Source organism: Aythya ferina, assembly GCF_964211825.1.
Source record: "Aythya ferina genome assembly, chromosome: 4".
NCBI classification, from domain to species: Eukaryota; Metazoa; Chordata; class Aves; order Anseriformes; family Anatidae; genus Aythya; species Aythya ferina.
In genome coordinates, this window is record NC_140300.1 from 44,471,520 (window position 1) to 44,485,155 (window position 13,636).

General features: G+C 40.7%; 1 protein-coding gene across 6 annotated transcripts in view; it reads left to right on the forward strand.

Moving 5' to 3' along the window:
* Nucleotides 1-6,520: 6,520 nt before the first annotated feature.
* The window catches only part of FHIP1A (FHF complex subunit HOOK interacting protein 1A), a 94,621-nt gene continuing 87,505 nt past the window's right edge, over nt 6,521-13,636 (forward strand). For 3 of the 6 annotated variants that reach the window (XM_084516789.1, XM_084516788.1, XM_084516793.1), the window contains exons 1-2: nt 6,521-6,626; nt 6,859-6,953. The gene's annotated coding sequence lies outside the window, so the exon portion shown is untranslated. Of the gene's footprint in view, nt 6,627-6,858; nt 6,954-7,210; nt 7,337-7,956; nt 7,996-13,636 lie in introns of those variants that run through there. The other 3 variants (XM_084516791.1, XM_084516790.1, XM_084516792.1) reach the window with 3 other exon arrangements.

Consider the following 13,636-nt stretch of genomic DNA (forward strand, 5'->3'; position numbering starts at 1 on the left):
GAGAAGTTCTCACCTGCAAGATTTCTCTCTCTCTCTCTTCTTTTTATTTTTTATTTTTTTTTATTTATTTTGTTTATCCCCATAGGATTTTGTTTTAAACAATTTAGCCACCTACTGATGGTGATCCTTGATCCTACCTCTCCAAATGGCCATTGGCGTCCATTTCAGCAAATTGCTCTGGATTTCAATAAAACTTCCTACTGAATACCCTGCAGAACAGGGAGGGACCTTAAAAATATGAAGCTTTAGGACTGTGAACTTGTTGGAAATCATACTGTAGGTTCTCGTCTTGACTATTCTCTGTCTCTTTCTGTGAGTCTCTAACTGCCCTGAGAGTTTCTAGTAATTAACCTTGCACAAAGATAGGTGCCCAACTTTTCTCTTATACTATTTATTTGGTATAAATAAAATTGCTATTGGTAAAAATGAGAAAAACAAATTTTCAAAAAATAAAAACTTTTCTCAGTTTACTTTATACTTATGCCTTAGCCATAAACTCTGAAAAGAAGATAAACTATAATATAAAACATTAAAAAAACTCAATTTCCAAGAAAAAAAAATAAATCTGTACATCGTGTGCAAGAAACACAAAGCAGTTTTCCTCCTTTGCAAGTACCGTTTCTCTCTCTTATTTTTTCTGTAGAAAGTAGTGCCTCCTGACTTCACAAACTATCTGACAATGGTAAAGAATCACTTTATTCCAGACCTAAGGAAGGAACAAAAAAGAACATGCAGAGGAACAAAACACTACCAGGAATTACTCTCTGATTCACTATAGATTTTTTTGTCTAGCAGCTGAATACCTCATCTCGTGCCTAGTACTGATTCATTCATAGAGGAAATCAGTATTCATATGCTCACATAAAAAATGATACTTAATAATATTTCATTGTATTTTAAGTGGTGTAAGAGAGACGTGCAGACTAACGAGATCTTTCATTGCCTGTTTTCTTTGCATCTTCAGGCATGTAGATGGACAGAAGTACTATCCAGAGACCAGCAGCACATGCAGTATGACAAATTCTTTCTTTACCTTGCCTTGGTATCAATTTCCTGTGGGTGCAAAGTCATGTTAGTTCAGGAAAAAAAATCTAGAATGTCCAACTTCACATCTGGCAAATGGGCTTAATGCAACACAGACCACAGGATTTTCCTGTATCGCAGGTAACCTATTTCCCATTACCAGTAGCCCAGCGATTAGACAGCCTCCCAAGGTGGTCTGTCAAGAGGACAAAGCGGAAGATTTTATGAGAGCAGACAGAATGTCACTTTGCAATGGCAAAGTAGTAGTGAAAACCCGGGGTGTGTGGGGGGAACTTTATCAAAACAGGGAGAATACTGTGCAGGTATCAATGAGTGCCTGTTTCTCTAAGGAATCGACATAGATCACGTTGTAATTAGCTGAGATTAGGCCTTTTATCTGAGTTCAATGGTGCTATTCAGGTCTACTAAAATATTCCCTACTGATCAACTGTCAACACTTTTTTTTTTTTTTTTTTAAATCTGAGATAATTAAATGATTAAATCCAGCTTGTCTGAGGTGACTTTCTAGGGGGCAGGGACAGAACACCAGGATGTTTTTGCACTATTGACTACATGTGACATATGGGCAGGTTACAGGTTATGGAAGAGTAGCTTTGGCACTGTTTGCTTAAATACCATGTTAGCTATAATCACAATCTGTTTAATTAGAAAAGTATAATAATGCTGATAACCTGATTTTTTATTAAGAAATGTGTTATATAGTTCTTGCTTGAAGCTCCCACTGGACCTTGGAGGATAATTTGTAATTAGAAAAGCAGGACTAAACCACTGCTTTTCCTCTAGGGACATATTTTTGTTAAATATCCTTCAGCTGTATTCTTAAGGTAAGCAATTTGCTAGGGGCCAGACATAAATCTTTGCTGGCAGGGATGGGTTAGTAAATCCAGAAGAAATCTATAACAGCCTGAAGAATTTTCTGTCCTGAAACTACCTTGAACTGGTAACAGCCTATAGAGATAGAAGTAGTTTTGTTTGTTTGTTTGTTTCTGTGGGAAAGGAGACTTTATTTTAAAGAAGTTATCAGTTGTCCTCCTCCTTCCTAAGTACACAGCTTGAAGGATTTACAGCACAAGTCCAGGACTCAGCTCTGTGTTTTCAAAGCAGAAAGAAGGCAAGTTCTCACATAATGCTGAGGATATTGCAGCATATGCTTTAGACTCATACTCTCAAACAAAACAAAAAATAAAAGAAAAACAACACAAGGAGGTTTTTAAAACCATAGTTTCACACGTTCCTTATGCTGATTTATGTAGTCCCACCTCATTCCTGTACGCACACTGCTTCCTCTTTTCTGTCAGGGTGAGGATTTATATGGTGGCAGGTGAACCTGATCAGAGACCTGATCCATGTCAAAACTAGCCATAGAAAAAGAGGGTTAATTTTAATCTGGATCAGGGAACTGATCTCATTTATTAAACAGCTGCAAAAATGTTCTGTGCCAGGATGTTTAGGGAGAGACAAAATGGGTGAAGAAAGGCAAGATTACTTCTTTTGATAGCAGTGCTGACCTGTGCCATTTTATAGCATATGAGAAATTGCAGGGTATAAGTGGACTGACTTTTGGAGCACAATGAATTAACTTATTCTCAAAATTAGTGTCAGGCCCTTACAATGTATCATAGATAACCAAATCTGGTTTTAAAAAGGAAAAATAATTTTGTTAAAGGAACAGTGAATTTATTTTAATTTGTCTCATAAATCGCTAATTTATAGTGGTCAAAGGTGAGTTTTTTTTAACTAAATGCAGGTATAAAACTTCTTTAACAAACTTTCTTTTATTTTAAGAAGTCCTCTTGGAATGAGTAAATCAAAAAATACCAATTAGATGAGTTTATGAGATCTTTTAAGATGTTTCTGTTCATCAGAGGACAGATATTTCAGAATGTATTGTTTCTTTTTCTTAGCAAACAAATTGTTATTTCTTATTCCTTAGGTTCTCATATTCATCAATCACAAACACATTGCTTAAGTACTGAAAGGTAACATTAATTTCCAATCTACATGGATATTTTTATTAGTTACCAGTCTAGCAAAGTATCTGGATTCTATTCACGTAAGTAAAACATTTATCTTTCATGTAGTAATGATTTTAGAATGGCATTACACTGTGAGTTGTGTGCTGAAGCAAAATATCTGCAAAACTATCACAAAACAAAGCTTGGGGACATCTTTGAACATTAAGGGATAAGCATGGTTTATATCTTTCAGATGAAGTATGGTTTAGGTAGAAGTAACTGATGATTTTTCATAAGCATTTAAAGTAGTGTTTGTCTTTCTTTGTATGAAGGTTTTAGGGTATGTACAGAGAAAGATCTTAAAGGACCTTTCTTAAGATCTAAAGCAGATTTTATTTTTTTTTCTTATTGCTCACAGAAGGTGTGGAAGAAAGGTTCTACCATGGCATTTCACGTGACTTTGAACACATGCCCATGTTTCTCTCTGTTCCTAAATAGATCATTTTTATTCTCTAATACTTTTCCTGGAAAACAGAACTCTCACTAAGAAGCAAATGTAGTACAGGCTTGTTTTACTGAGGTGATATCAACAACACATCAAAGAAAACCTGCATCTTAATGAAACTGTTTCTATTTCATGGATTCTCCACTGGTAGCACACCTGAAGCTTGTAGTTGGAGAGTACAGTTAAATTTTTTGCACAAAGCACACTTAAAGACATGTGACATACCAAAAATGGTGAAGAAATTTACAGTAAGAGAGCTCTTCTAAAACCTGTCTGTTTTACAGTTGTCAATCTACTTTGGCAATTTTATTTGCAAAATGAAAACTGTCCCTGGGTCACAGAAAGGAGAAACTTCATGGAATTTCTTTAGAAAGCTTGATCTTTCCATGGAGTAAAACCAGTGCCCAAAAGTATAACCACACATGTTGTTATATTCTCTAACTACTATAAATACAAATTTAGCTGTAATTATTGCTTAAACTTTACTAGACGCTGTACACTTGTCCTGATGACACAACATTCAAGACAGGCATATGCTGTTTGCTAAAAACTTGCATTACCTTTAGTTCTTGCAGCTCTCCTGTCAGTCAGGTATTATGCCTCTTACTGTTTTATCTTGGTGAAGTATTTCTTAGATGCTAAGAATGCCTTCAGAACAAAAAGGGCCACTAGGAGGATTAGCAGGAGTTTGTGATAAGCCATCTTTACATTTCCATCTCTTCCATCTAACTGTGTGATAGAACAGCCTATCTAATGATTAAGAGATAGGGATATAAAGGGACAGCTATCGTGGCTTCCACCTAACTACCCCATGAAAAATAATTATGGAGTGTTTTTGAAATGCTTACAGCAGCAATAGAAAGAAATGAAATGGATTTTATCAGCATCTGTAACAGATCCTGTTGCAGAGGCTTACTCCTTAATGATCTACTTATGATGAAGGCATCTGTGCGCTGGCTGGCAACTCCCACGCTGCTGAGACTGAGCAATTTAAGCAGAAGTATCCTCTCAATTTCTGCTAGAGTCCTCTAGACACTTTTACCAAATTCCCAAGCTGGCTTCTGCTCTGCTGTTGTAGGCAGATGCTGAATGCCACCTACCTGTGAATCCAAGCGCTATGGCAGCACACAGAAGCTGTTTCCTGAACAAATGGTAAGAAATATTGCATCTAACATTGAAATACATGTCTCCAACAGAGAAATAAACTACCAGAGATCTGGGCAACATTCACCCTGAATTCAGACAATGAGAATGTTTTGGTACCTCTGCTGAGCACTTCTACCATAGCATTTACAATTAAAGAATAATGTTGAACTAACAATTCATCTTGCAGTTCTGAAAATAATAAACAACAGGAGAAGAGGGAAGAACTGTTATCTCCGGAATGGCTGCTTCCCCCACCCCTCACTCCAAAAGCTTAGATTTAATTTCTACATGTCAAGATATTTTAATTCTTTCGGTTATTCTAAATGGAGGAACCTGACTCAAGGTAGTTTAATTTCTGACTGGACTTTTGGATGACAGCTTTGTCCTGGGTTGGGAAATCTTAACTCTAGCATACCTAGGTGTGAGTTAGTTTGTGAGGTCCTATGTAGTTAGCAACCTTAGTAAATTATTCTTTAATTACATAGTGCATTTGGAGAGAACACTTCCTGAGCTCACAGAGAATACCATTACACTTGGTAAATTATATTATATCTTTATGTAAATGAGCAGTTACTCTAATAGGCCAATGTCTTTTCCTATTTGGAGTCATTAGCAAAATCACAATCAGTATGGTGACAGTCTAATTAATTCACTTGAAACCTTTTTTTTTAAAAAAAAAAAAAAAGAAGGAAGACACAGCAAACCATGCTTAACTATTCACCAACAGCAGTCTACCACAGTTAAAGGATAGAGAAATACAAGCTATAGCTAACATCATTGGGAAACTACCTTTAATTTCTAATACTTAAGTGTCCTGGGCTGGATTTAACAAGGCTGTTGGCGCTTCTGGTTTGCTGCTGTTCCATGAAGGAGAAATAAATGGCACAAAGCTGGGCAACTTCTTTGATCTGGGGGTCGGCCTCTTCACAGAATCACAGAATTTCTAGGTTGGAAGAGACCTCAAGATCATCGAGTCCAACCTCTGACCTAACGCTAGCAGTCCCCACTAAACCATATCCCTAAGCTCTACATCTAAACGTCTTTTGAAGACTTCCAGGGATGGTGACTCCACCACTTCCCTGGGCAGCCTGTTCCAATGCCTCACAACCCTTTCAGTGAAGAAGTTCTTCCTAACATCTAACCACAGATAACTAGCGATAGGACTAGAGGGAAGGGCCTCAAGTTGTGCCAGGGGAAGTTTAGGTTAGAAATTAGGATAAATTTCAGAAGGAGTAGTCAGGCGTTGGCATGGGTTGCCCAGGGAGGTGGTAGAGTCATTGTCCCTGGGGGTGTTTAAGGAGAGGTTGGATGTGGTGCTTGGGGACATGGTTAGTGGGTGACATTGGTCAGGGATGGTTGGACCTGATGACCTGTGAGGGCTTTTTCAGTTTTAATGACTTCAGGCTTCAGTTCCCCCTGCAGCCCCACACAGGGGCACAGGCCCTGCAGGCCTGCAGTGACTCACCGAGGAAAGAGCCCTTGGGAGAGGCAGCTGCTGGCAGAAACGCACCCCGAGGAGCACCAGCACTTGTGCAGGCAGGCAGGCAGGCAGGCAGTCGTGTGCTGCAGCACCAGCTAAGGGAAAAGAAAAAAAAAAAACACAGAGGTGCGTGTATAACAGTGCCATCTAGTGACGCGCATAACCGGGGCCACCTTCCCTTCGCGGGCCCAGCCATAAAGCCCCAGAGCCATGTGCTGTGCGTTGTTATTACCACTTTATTGCCGTCCCGAGGCTGAAGGACCCTTCCCCAGTGCCTAGAGCCACCCCACAGACCCGCGGGCCGCCTCCAGGCGCCCTCCCCCGGGCGGAGGCAGGAGCGGGCGGCCGGCAGGGGGCAGCGCGGCCGGGCCTGGCGGAGCCGGGCAGGTGGCGGCTCCTCCCCGCCGCCCTGACTCAGCCACACGGCCCCGCTCCCCGACACCGGCCCTGCCCGGCCCGGCCCGGCTGCCGTGTTGGGGGGGAGCCGCCGAGCCAGGTAGGGGCTGAGGGGGGCCGGTTGCGCTATGTAGGTCACGGGAAATCAGGCCGGCATAATCCCCCTCCGCGGGGAGGGGAGGGGAGGGGAGGGGAGGGGAGGCTGGGCGCGACCTGGCTGCCAAGTGCCCTGACGGGAAGCCGGCCGGGACGGGGCGAGCGGCGAGGGGAGAGCCTGGGGAGGGCTCCTGGCTGCTCCAGGAGGGTTTTTTTTTTTTTTTTTTTCCTCACAGGTGTGATACCAGCGTCTTTTTCACTTGGCTTGTTGGCTTTCTGACCCTGTCCGTGAGTTCCCGGTTTGGGTTCGCACTTCTCCGTCAGCGCTCCGGTAATACCGACCTGTTTTTTTTTTTTTTTTTTTTCCCTCAGGAAATTCTTCGCGTCAGTCACTTAGGAAAACTTAAAAAGGCTCCTTTGGGTGTTCTGGGGCGCCACAGCAAAGCGAGGGGCTGAGTTTGCCTCGATGAAGTGCCTGCCGCCTGCCCTCGGGGCAGCGCTGTGTGGGCAGGGCGGCGTGAGGCGCTCCCCGGGGCCCTGTGGGGACGGTGCGGTGCCTGCCAGGGGGCTGTGAGCGGGGCCGAGCCGTGCTGCTGGGGCTCTGCCGCATCAGGACCCGTGAGCTCTGAAAACTGAGAAATGCTGAGGCAGGCTTGGCAGTATTCACAGAATCACAGAATGCCTAGGTTGGAAGAGACCTCAAGATCATCCGAGGTAATATTTCGCTCGGATTTCCTCCTTCTCCTGCCCAGCGCCTGTGATTGGTCTTCTGATCATCCCAGAGACAGATAGGAAGATAAATACCTCCAAATGAGCGTTATTTTTATACATTGTCATACTTTTTAAGCTGAAAAATACTGCAGAATCTGCCTCTGCATTCGCTGTCCTGATACTTTCCAATGACCAGCGTGAAACTCTGATGCTGCTCCAGAGTCCGCAGTGGCATTTTTCATCCATACCACAGGGCTTGCACCCCTCCTCAGAGCCCTCAGAAGAATTCAGGGCCTTATTTCCTTGGCAGCGAGGTGTGATGTTTTTATCTTGTTTCGTTTTCAGATTGAAGAGGGAGTGGTAATAAACTCTTTGTTCAAAGAGCTCTCTCACATCAGTGTAGTAGTAGTGCTAAGCCATGCAGTTCACACCCATGCTTTTGGCCTGTGCTGTTTTTGTGTCATAATTTCTAGAGGTAAATCTTTTAGAATTAAGGGTAATTGGAAGGGGATAGAACACCTGAAGGAGTCAAGTCAGATTAGGATTTTCACGTTATTTGTGCTGCCTTACTTCAGCTGGGCTGTATATAAAGAGTCCACCTGCTCTGAAACTAATCTAGGAATTAGGACCTGATGCTGTGATTCATGTCTTCCTTGCTGGCTGTACGTTAATAAATGTGGAAGGTCAAAGGAGGAAGAAAAGACAGAAAACCTTATAATCTGCTTTGTAAAGTATAAATAGTTGCAAAGGGCAAGACTGTACCGGTGATGTATCGATGTGAGGATGGCAGTTGCAGTTGTGAAGCTGTTGAACACCCAGATGCCTTTTTCTGTGATTCATCTCAATCAACACAAATGTTTTCAATTGACTTCTGCAAACAGCTATTTTAATCTATTTGTTGAACCATGAAGGCTGACAATATGTACTTTGAAAAAATAACTGAATTGTATTAAAATGATGACAGCTGAGTTGCTAAAGCCTGTAAAAGAAACATAACTCCATTTACTTTTTTTTTTTTTACTTCTTTTTTTTTTTTTAAGACTTTACTGTCAAAGCGTTATGGTGGTTATGGTAAAAATTAGGTTATGCTCTGTGAAGGGTGGTTTTTTTTTTTTTTTTTTCTCTCTGAAGTGGGATGTGGAACTTCATATAATCCAAAACTTTGAGCAACAAAATTGGAGAAACTGCTGCTGGCGTGATTTTATTCAATCATGATATGAAACTGAGTTTTAGAAGTCTGTCTATGCACTTTCTTTTTAAAAGATTATACTAATGCATTGGACCCTGCTAAGTGTAAGTCTTCAGACTTACAGACTCAGTACCATCTGAATCATCAGTTTCTCTGTTAAACCCTTCATTGAAGGGTTATCGAGATTACTTTGATGTACATCAAGTTTTAAGGCTGCTTTAAAAAAAATAATATATATATATATTTACAGGCTGCTGTTCCACCCTTGCATATCTTTATTTATTAGTATACAAATGATACTTTTTGATGTTTGCAGAATGTTTCATTGCAAGAACTTTTAAAATTTTAATGAGGTTTATGGAAATCCAGTGTAGTTCTTAATGTCTGAGTTGTGTACTTAAGCCTTTGACAATGCAGGTCTATATGTCCTGGTCTTACTGTGACTTGTAGTTTCTCTCAAACGTTTGAGAGAGATGCGCTCTGCTCTCTCTGTGCTTTACAACATGTCTAGAGCAGTTGGCATGTTTGTGTTTGCTGTGTGTCCCTGAGAATAGGGCTTTTCAGACCGCATGTTCCACTCATCCTTTTTCTAATAGTTTTAAAACTATATTTTGGTTTACAGACACTTAAACTCTAAGACATGCTATTTTTTTTTTTTCAGCCACAAGTGTTCTCTCTATTTAAACATGCTGACATGGCATTGTTGGCTTAGTTGTGAGGTCTTCTCAGCCTAACCAGATAGTCATTTAGTCTAAGACTGTCTGACCTACCACCCAGAAAGCAAATGTATTCTGTACTCTTATTTAGCACCAAGGAAAGAGAGCTTCCAGGAAGATAGAGCAAAACACTGATTTTGTGTCTTGCAGCCTGCTCCGTGTAGCTGCTCTAACATATGGTGTATTTCAGGTGGTGTTGTCACATGACAGTAGATGCCTATGCTGATGTTTATAGATGTTTACAGATGAGTTTATAGATGAAATGATGTTTATAGATGCATTTTTACTGCTCTGATAGTGTGGACATGGGATAGGCTACAAAGGTCTGCTCTACTGTAAAGCTGGGGCAATAATGACCTGGAAATTCTGCATTTTTGTCTCTTTTACAGTACAGCATCGTTACAAAATAAAGGCTTCTTATATTCTGTTAGAATTATACCTTTAAAAACCTCATACAAACACTCTCCAGTACCTTGTCCTGACTGGATTCATCCATTTGAAAGTCAGAGGTAGGACTTCAATCTGTCTTGTAGAGCAGGCCAGCTAGACTTGGATCAGGTCTGAACACTGACTAGGCTAAGCTGAAAGAATGGTTTTGAACACACTTTTGAATGCATACAGCAAGAAATGGTGCTGTACATTATGCAGGAGTAATTATTCCATCCATCAATATATTTTTGTGGTGTTGATTGGCATTTGGAGGTGCTGCAGTGGTAATAAAGCATTCCTAGCTCAGGTTAGTGTTATCAGGACTAAGGAGCTTTCGGGAACACATACTGCCTTACTGTTTTATGGCATTAATCATAAGACTTCTTATGACTGCATGTAGTTACCTTCTGGTAAAGGAGTCATCTTGGTGGTGTGATAAGAGTACTTTCCCTTTGAAATCATGTGGCCAGAAAATGCTTGTCAAAGGTTGGTTCTGAAGGACGCATCCAGGTGAGGCAATTCAGTAAGGAATGAAAGCAGACCTTCTAACGGTGGTTGAGGTTCTGGACACCTGAAGGCATCATCTGTAAAAGTGTTACCTTTGTGTCTAGTGGGATTAGCTTTAATTGGCAGAGAAAAGTTTGGAAACGTGACACAAATACAGCTATCTGCGTGCAGGAGGCCTGAAAGCACAGTTCCATACGTACCAAGTAACGCTATGGTTTTTTCCTCCGGAATAAACTGTCACCTGAAAAGGAGGGATGAGGGTTAGGTTGCGTGAGGTGTACTTAGGTCTTTGATTTGCTTTGTTCTGTCTCTGAACTAAAGGCAGCGTGTTTTCCTGGCAGTTGCAATATTTGTCCTGGAATTTGTTCTGCTTCGTACTGTGGTGGCTCCCCATGGGTGCGCAGGGACGTTATTGAGAAATCAATGACTTCTAAAAAGAAAAAAAAAAAGAAAAAAACGTTCAAGTGTGAAGTAATACTGAATTGCCCAAGTGTACTGTGACAGTTAATTCTGGTCTCATCATGATTAGCATTATAGAGAACATGCTATCTGCTTCTGTAGGGAAATAGATAGCAAAATAGTGCTAAAAATGTTAGGTGAATTATTATTATATATTTTTGCCATGTTATTGCAGAAGGATAGTCAAATGTCATCATTGTCCCGTGTACCTCTACTCAAGTCTCCAAATAGCATGACAGACGTTGTTTAATTGATTTGAACAGTTGCATGCCTTAGTATAACTTGTTTGGTTTGAAAAAACAAAACAAGCTGTATGGTAATAAAAACGTGCTAGGATCTTTGCGTAAGTAACTTGCTGAGAGACGCTTGTGCCCTTTCTCCTCCTAAGTCTTGTGCATTTTGAACAACTTGCCTGTGTTGTTTATCAGTGGAGGGTAGGATTTATTCCTGTGAAACTTTCTTATATAAGTAGCTCTAATGTAGTCACTGATGTAGTAGTATTTTAATTTGCCTGGGGAGCTGATAAAGTGATGCCAGCAAGAAAGCTCCCAGCTAGAAGGATTTCCTAATGTACATAAAAAAAAAAAAAAAAAAAACACTGGCACAACAAACAAACAAACAAAACCCCTTTAAGCTATTTAAAAGACCTATATGCCAGTGAACTTTTGAATTGTAAATTAAATTTAACTGTTGGCTGTCTACTGCGCTGCTGGTTGGAGAGCTGAACTGCTGAAAAACCAATCCCAACTGAACTCATAAAATCATTAGTAAAACCTCACGTACCCTGGTGCAGGAGAGAAAGTGTATGCTGAGGATATTGCATTTTTGACTTAGTTATATAAACAGCTATTATTAATATATTTATAGTAACTAAACCATTTTTTTCAGGTGTTTGTTTTTGACACATGCGACAGAGCAACAAATGAAAAACTGCCATGGTGTAGCCAGGTCCAAAAAAGTAGCGTGCATTTTTATTAAATTACTTTAACTCATTTTGATGTGGCAGGTTCTTGCCTTATTGCAGCACATGTGAGAGGCAGAGATAATTTGGCTTGCTGCTGCAATGCTGTACTGGTATTGGTTATATTGAGAGTGGTGTTTCTGTAAGCATGTATTTTGAAAGTATTTGGGAAGAAGGGAGTGTGAGTAGGGAGGTGCTGATTTTATAATCACGTGTGCTTATCTTATTCCGCTGGACCAATCTGCTGTGCATAGCTGTGCTGTTTCCTCCCTGGAGTTTTGTGACACTTACACACTTTGCCTGTGCCATAAACGTGTTTTAGTATGGTGCCATAAATTCAGAATGTATTCCCATAAGAAAACCTATGGAGGACAAAAGCTCATGCCCCCTTGTGAGGAACTCCTTAATGAATACTCCCAAGCACAGAGAGATGTGGATGCATGTCAGAGACAAGGGCTCTGTACCCTTCTGCATGTGACCTGGAATTACTTTATGTTCTCTCCCATATGTGCCTGAGTGAGGTACAGCTATGACCGGTGCTAAGCAGCCCAGTAATTTTGTGTAAACCATTACTGCCTTCAAAAAAAAAAAAAAGGGTGTGCTGCTCCTTGTTTGGCTCTGACGTTGTTTAACCCACCCAAATGCCCTTGGGATACCTGTGGCATGGTCTGGGAGCAGCACTCATACTGGGACTTGACTGACATTTGAAGGTAGCGGTGGTGGGTTCATGTAGTCTGTTGTTTTGAGGGAATCTTGTGTTTTTTCTTTCTTTCTTTTTTTTTTTTTTTTTCAATAGTTAGTCATTTTGCCATTCAGTTCATAGTCAGCTATCGCATTTGGAATTGCTAGGTCTAAGTGGGTAATTTCCTTTCTGAATTCCTGACTTGCATTGAGATTAATTATGCTTGCCTGCTTGGACTGGTTTCAGGTAAACAACTGGAAAGTTCTTTATCAGCTCCTTGAAACATTTTCATACGGCGAGCAGCACGTAAAGTGGAAATACTATGCTCTCTTAAAAGGAGGGGAAAAAAGCAAAACAATTTCCCCTCAGTGATTCCTGTTCTTAATGCTTTGGTCCCAGCAGTGTGAACAGCACTGGAAGACGTTAGTGTGAACCGGCTGCCAGATACCACAGAAGTTTTATGGATGTCAGTGGTTACATCTGCCTTCAGCAGTTTTTTGCTGGCATGATTTTTACAGTGGTGATCTTTGCCAGCAACAACCCAGTGCTCAGGGGTTCCTGACTTGCTGGTGCCGATACAGCAGAACGCACAGGAGAATCGAGGAGGTTTTGCAGAATTCCTTAGGCTGCATCAAGCTGGGTTAGTTTTGCTTTGATGCTGGTGGAGTCCTTGGGTTTAGAAAACTTCTTTATATTTACAAGAACTTTTATTGAGAAATATTTAAATATTCCAAGGGAAACAACTAAGGCATTTAGCAAACATTGCCTTTATGATGTGTTCTGTTTGCAAGTTATGTCTCATGTCAGTGGTGGTGTTTTCAGCAACCTGTTAATAAAATGGGTTAATTGGAAGAGTTAAGTGATATCCACCACCCAATATTGGGGACGTAGGGGCAGAGGTGAATGCTGGTGATAATGCTCTTCAGTAGATGGACTGCTGTGGCTGAGGGAGTGGGCAAAGTTGTAGGCACCCAGACCTGGTTTCTGCTGACATTCAAGGCAGCTCAGTTAAAATGCCTGAATTATTTGACCTTTGGTGTATATAGAAGTTATCTGAATGCTTTACCAGGCATTAATGTTTCTTTTAGTCTTTGCCTATAAGGAAGAAAATTGTTAGCGGAATTTGTGGCTTGTATTTGCATGAACATTTCCCATTAGCCTTCAGTGAAATTCAACAGCATTTGAATTACTTCATGTGCAGATACATTTTAAAAAGTTAAATGAATTAAAGATGAATGAAATGTTATCTGATTCCTCCTCTTGACAATTTAAAACTCTAAAATGATAGCAGTAGCTCGCATTTCATGGATGTTGTATTGGTTTGGGAAGTGCTAAGCTATGCATAGCTGAAATCCAGGAC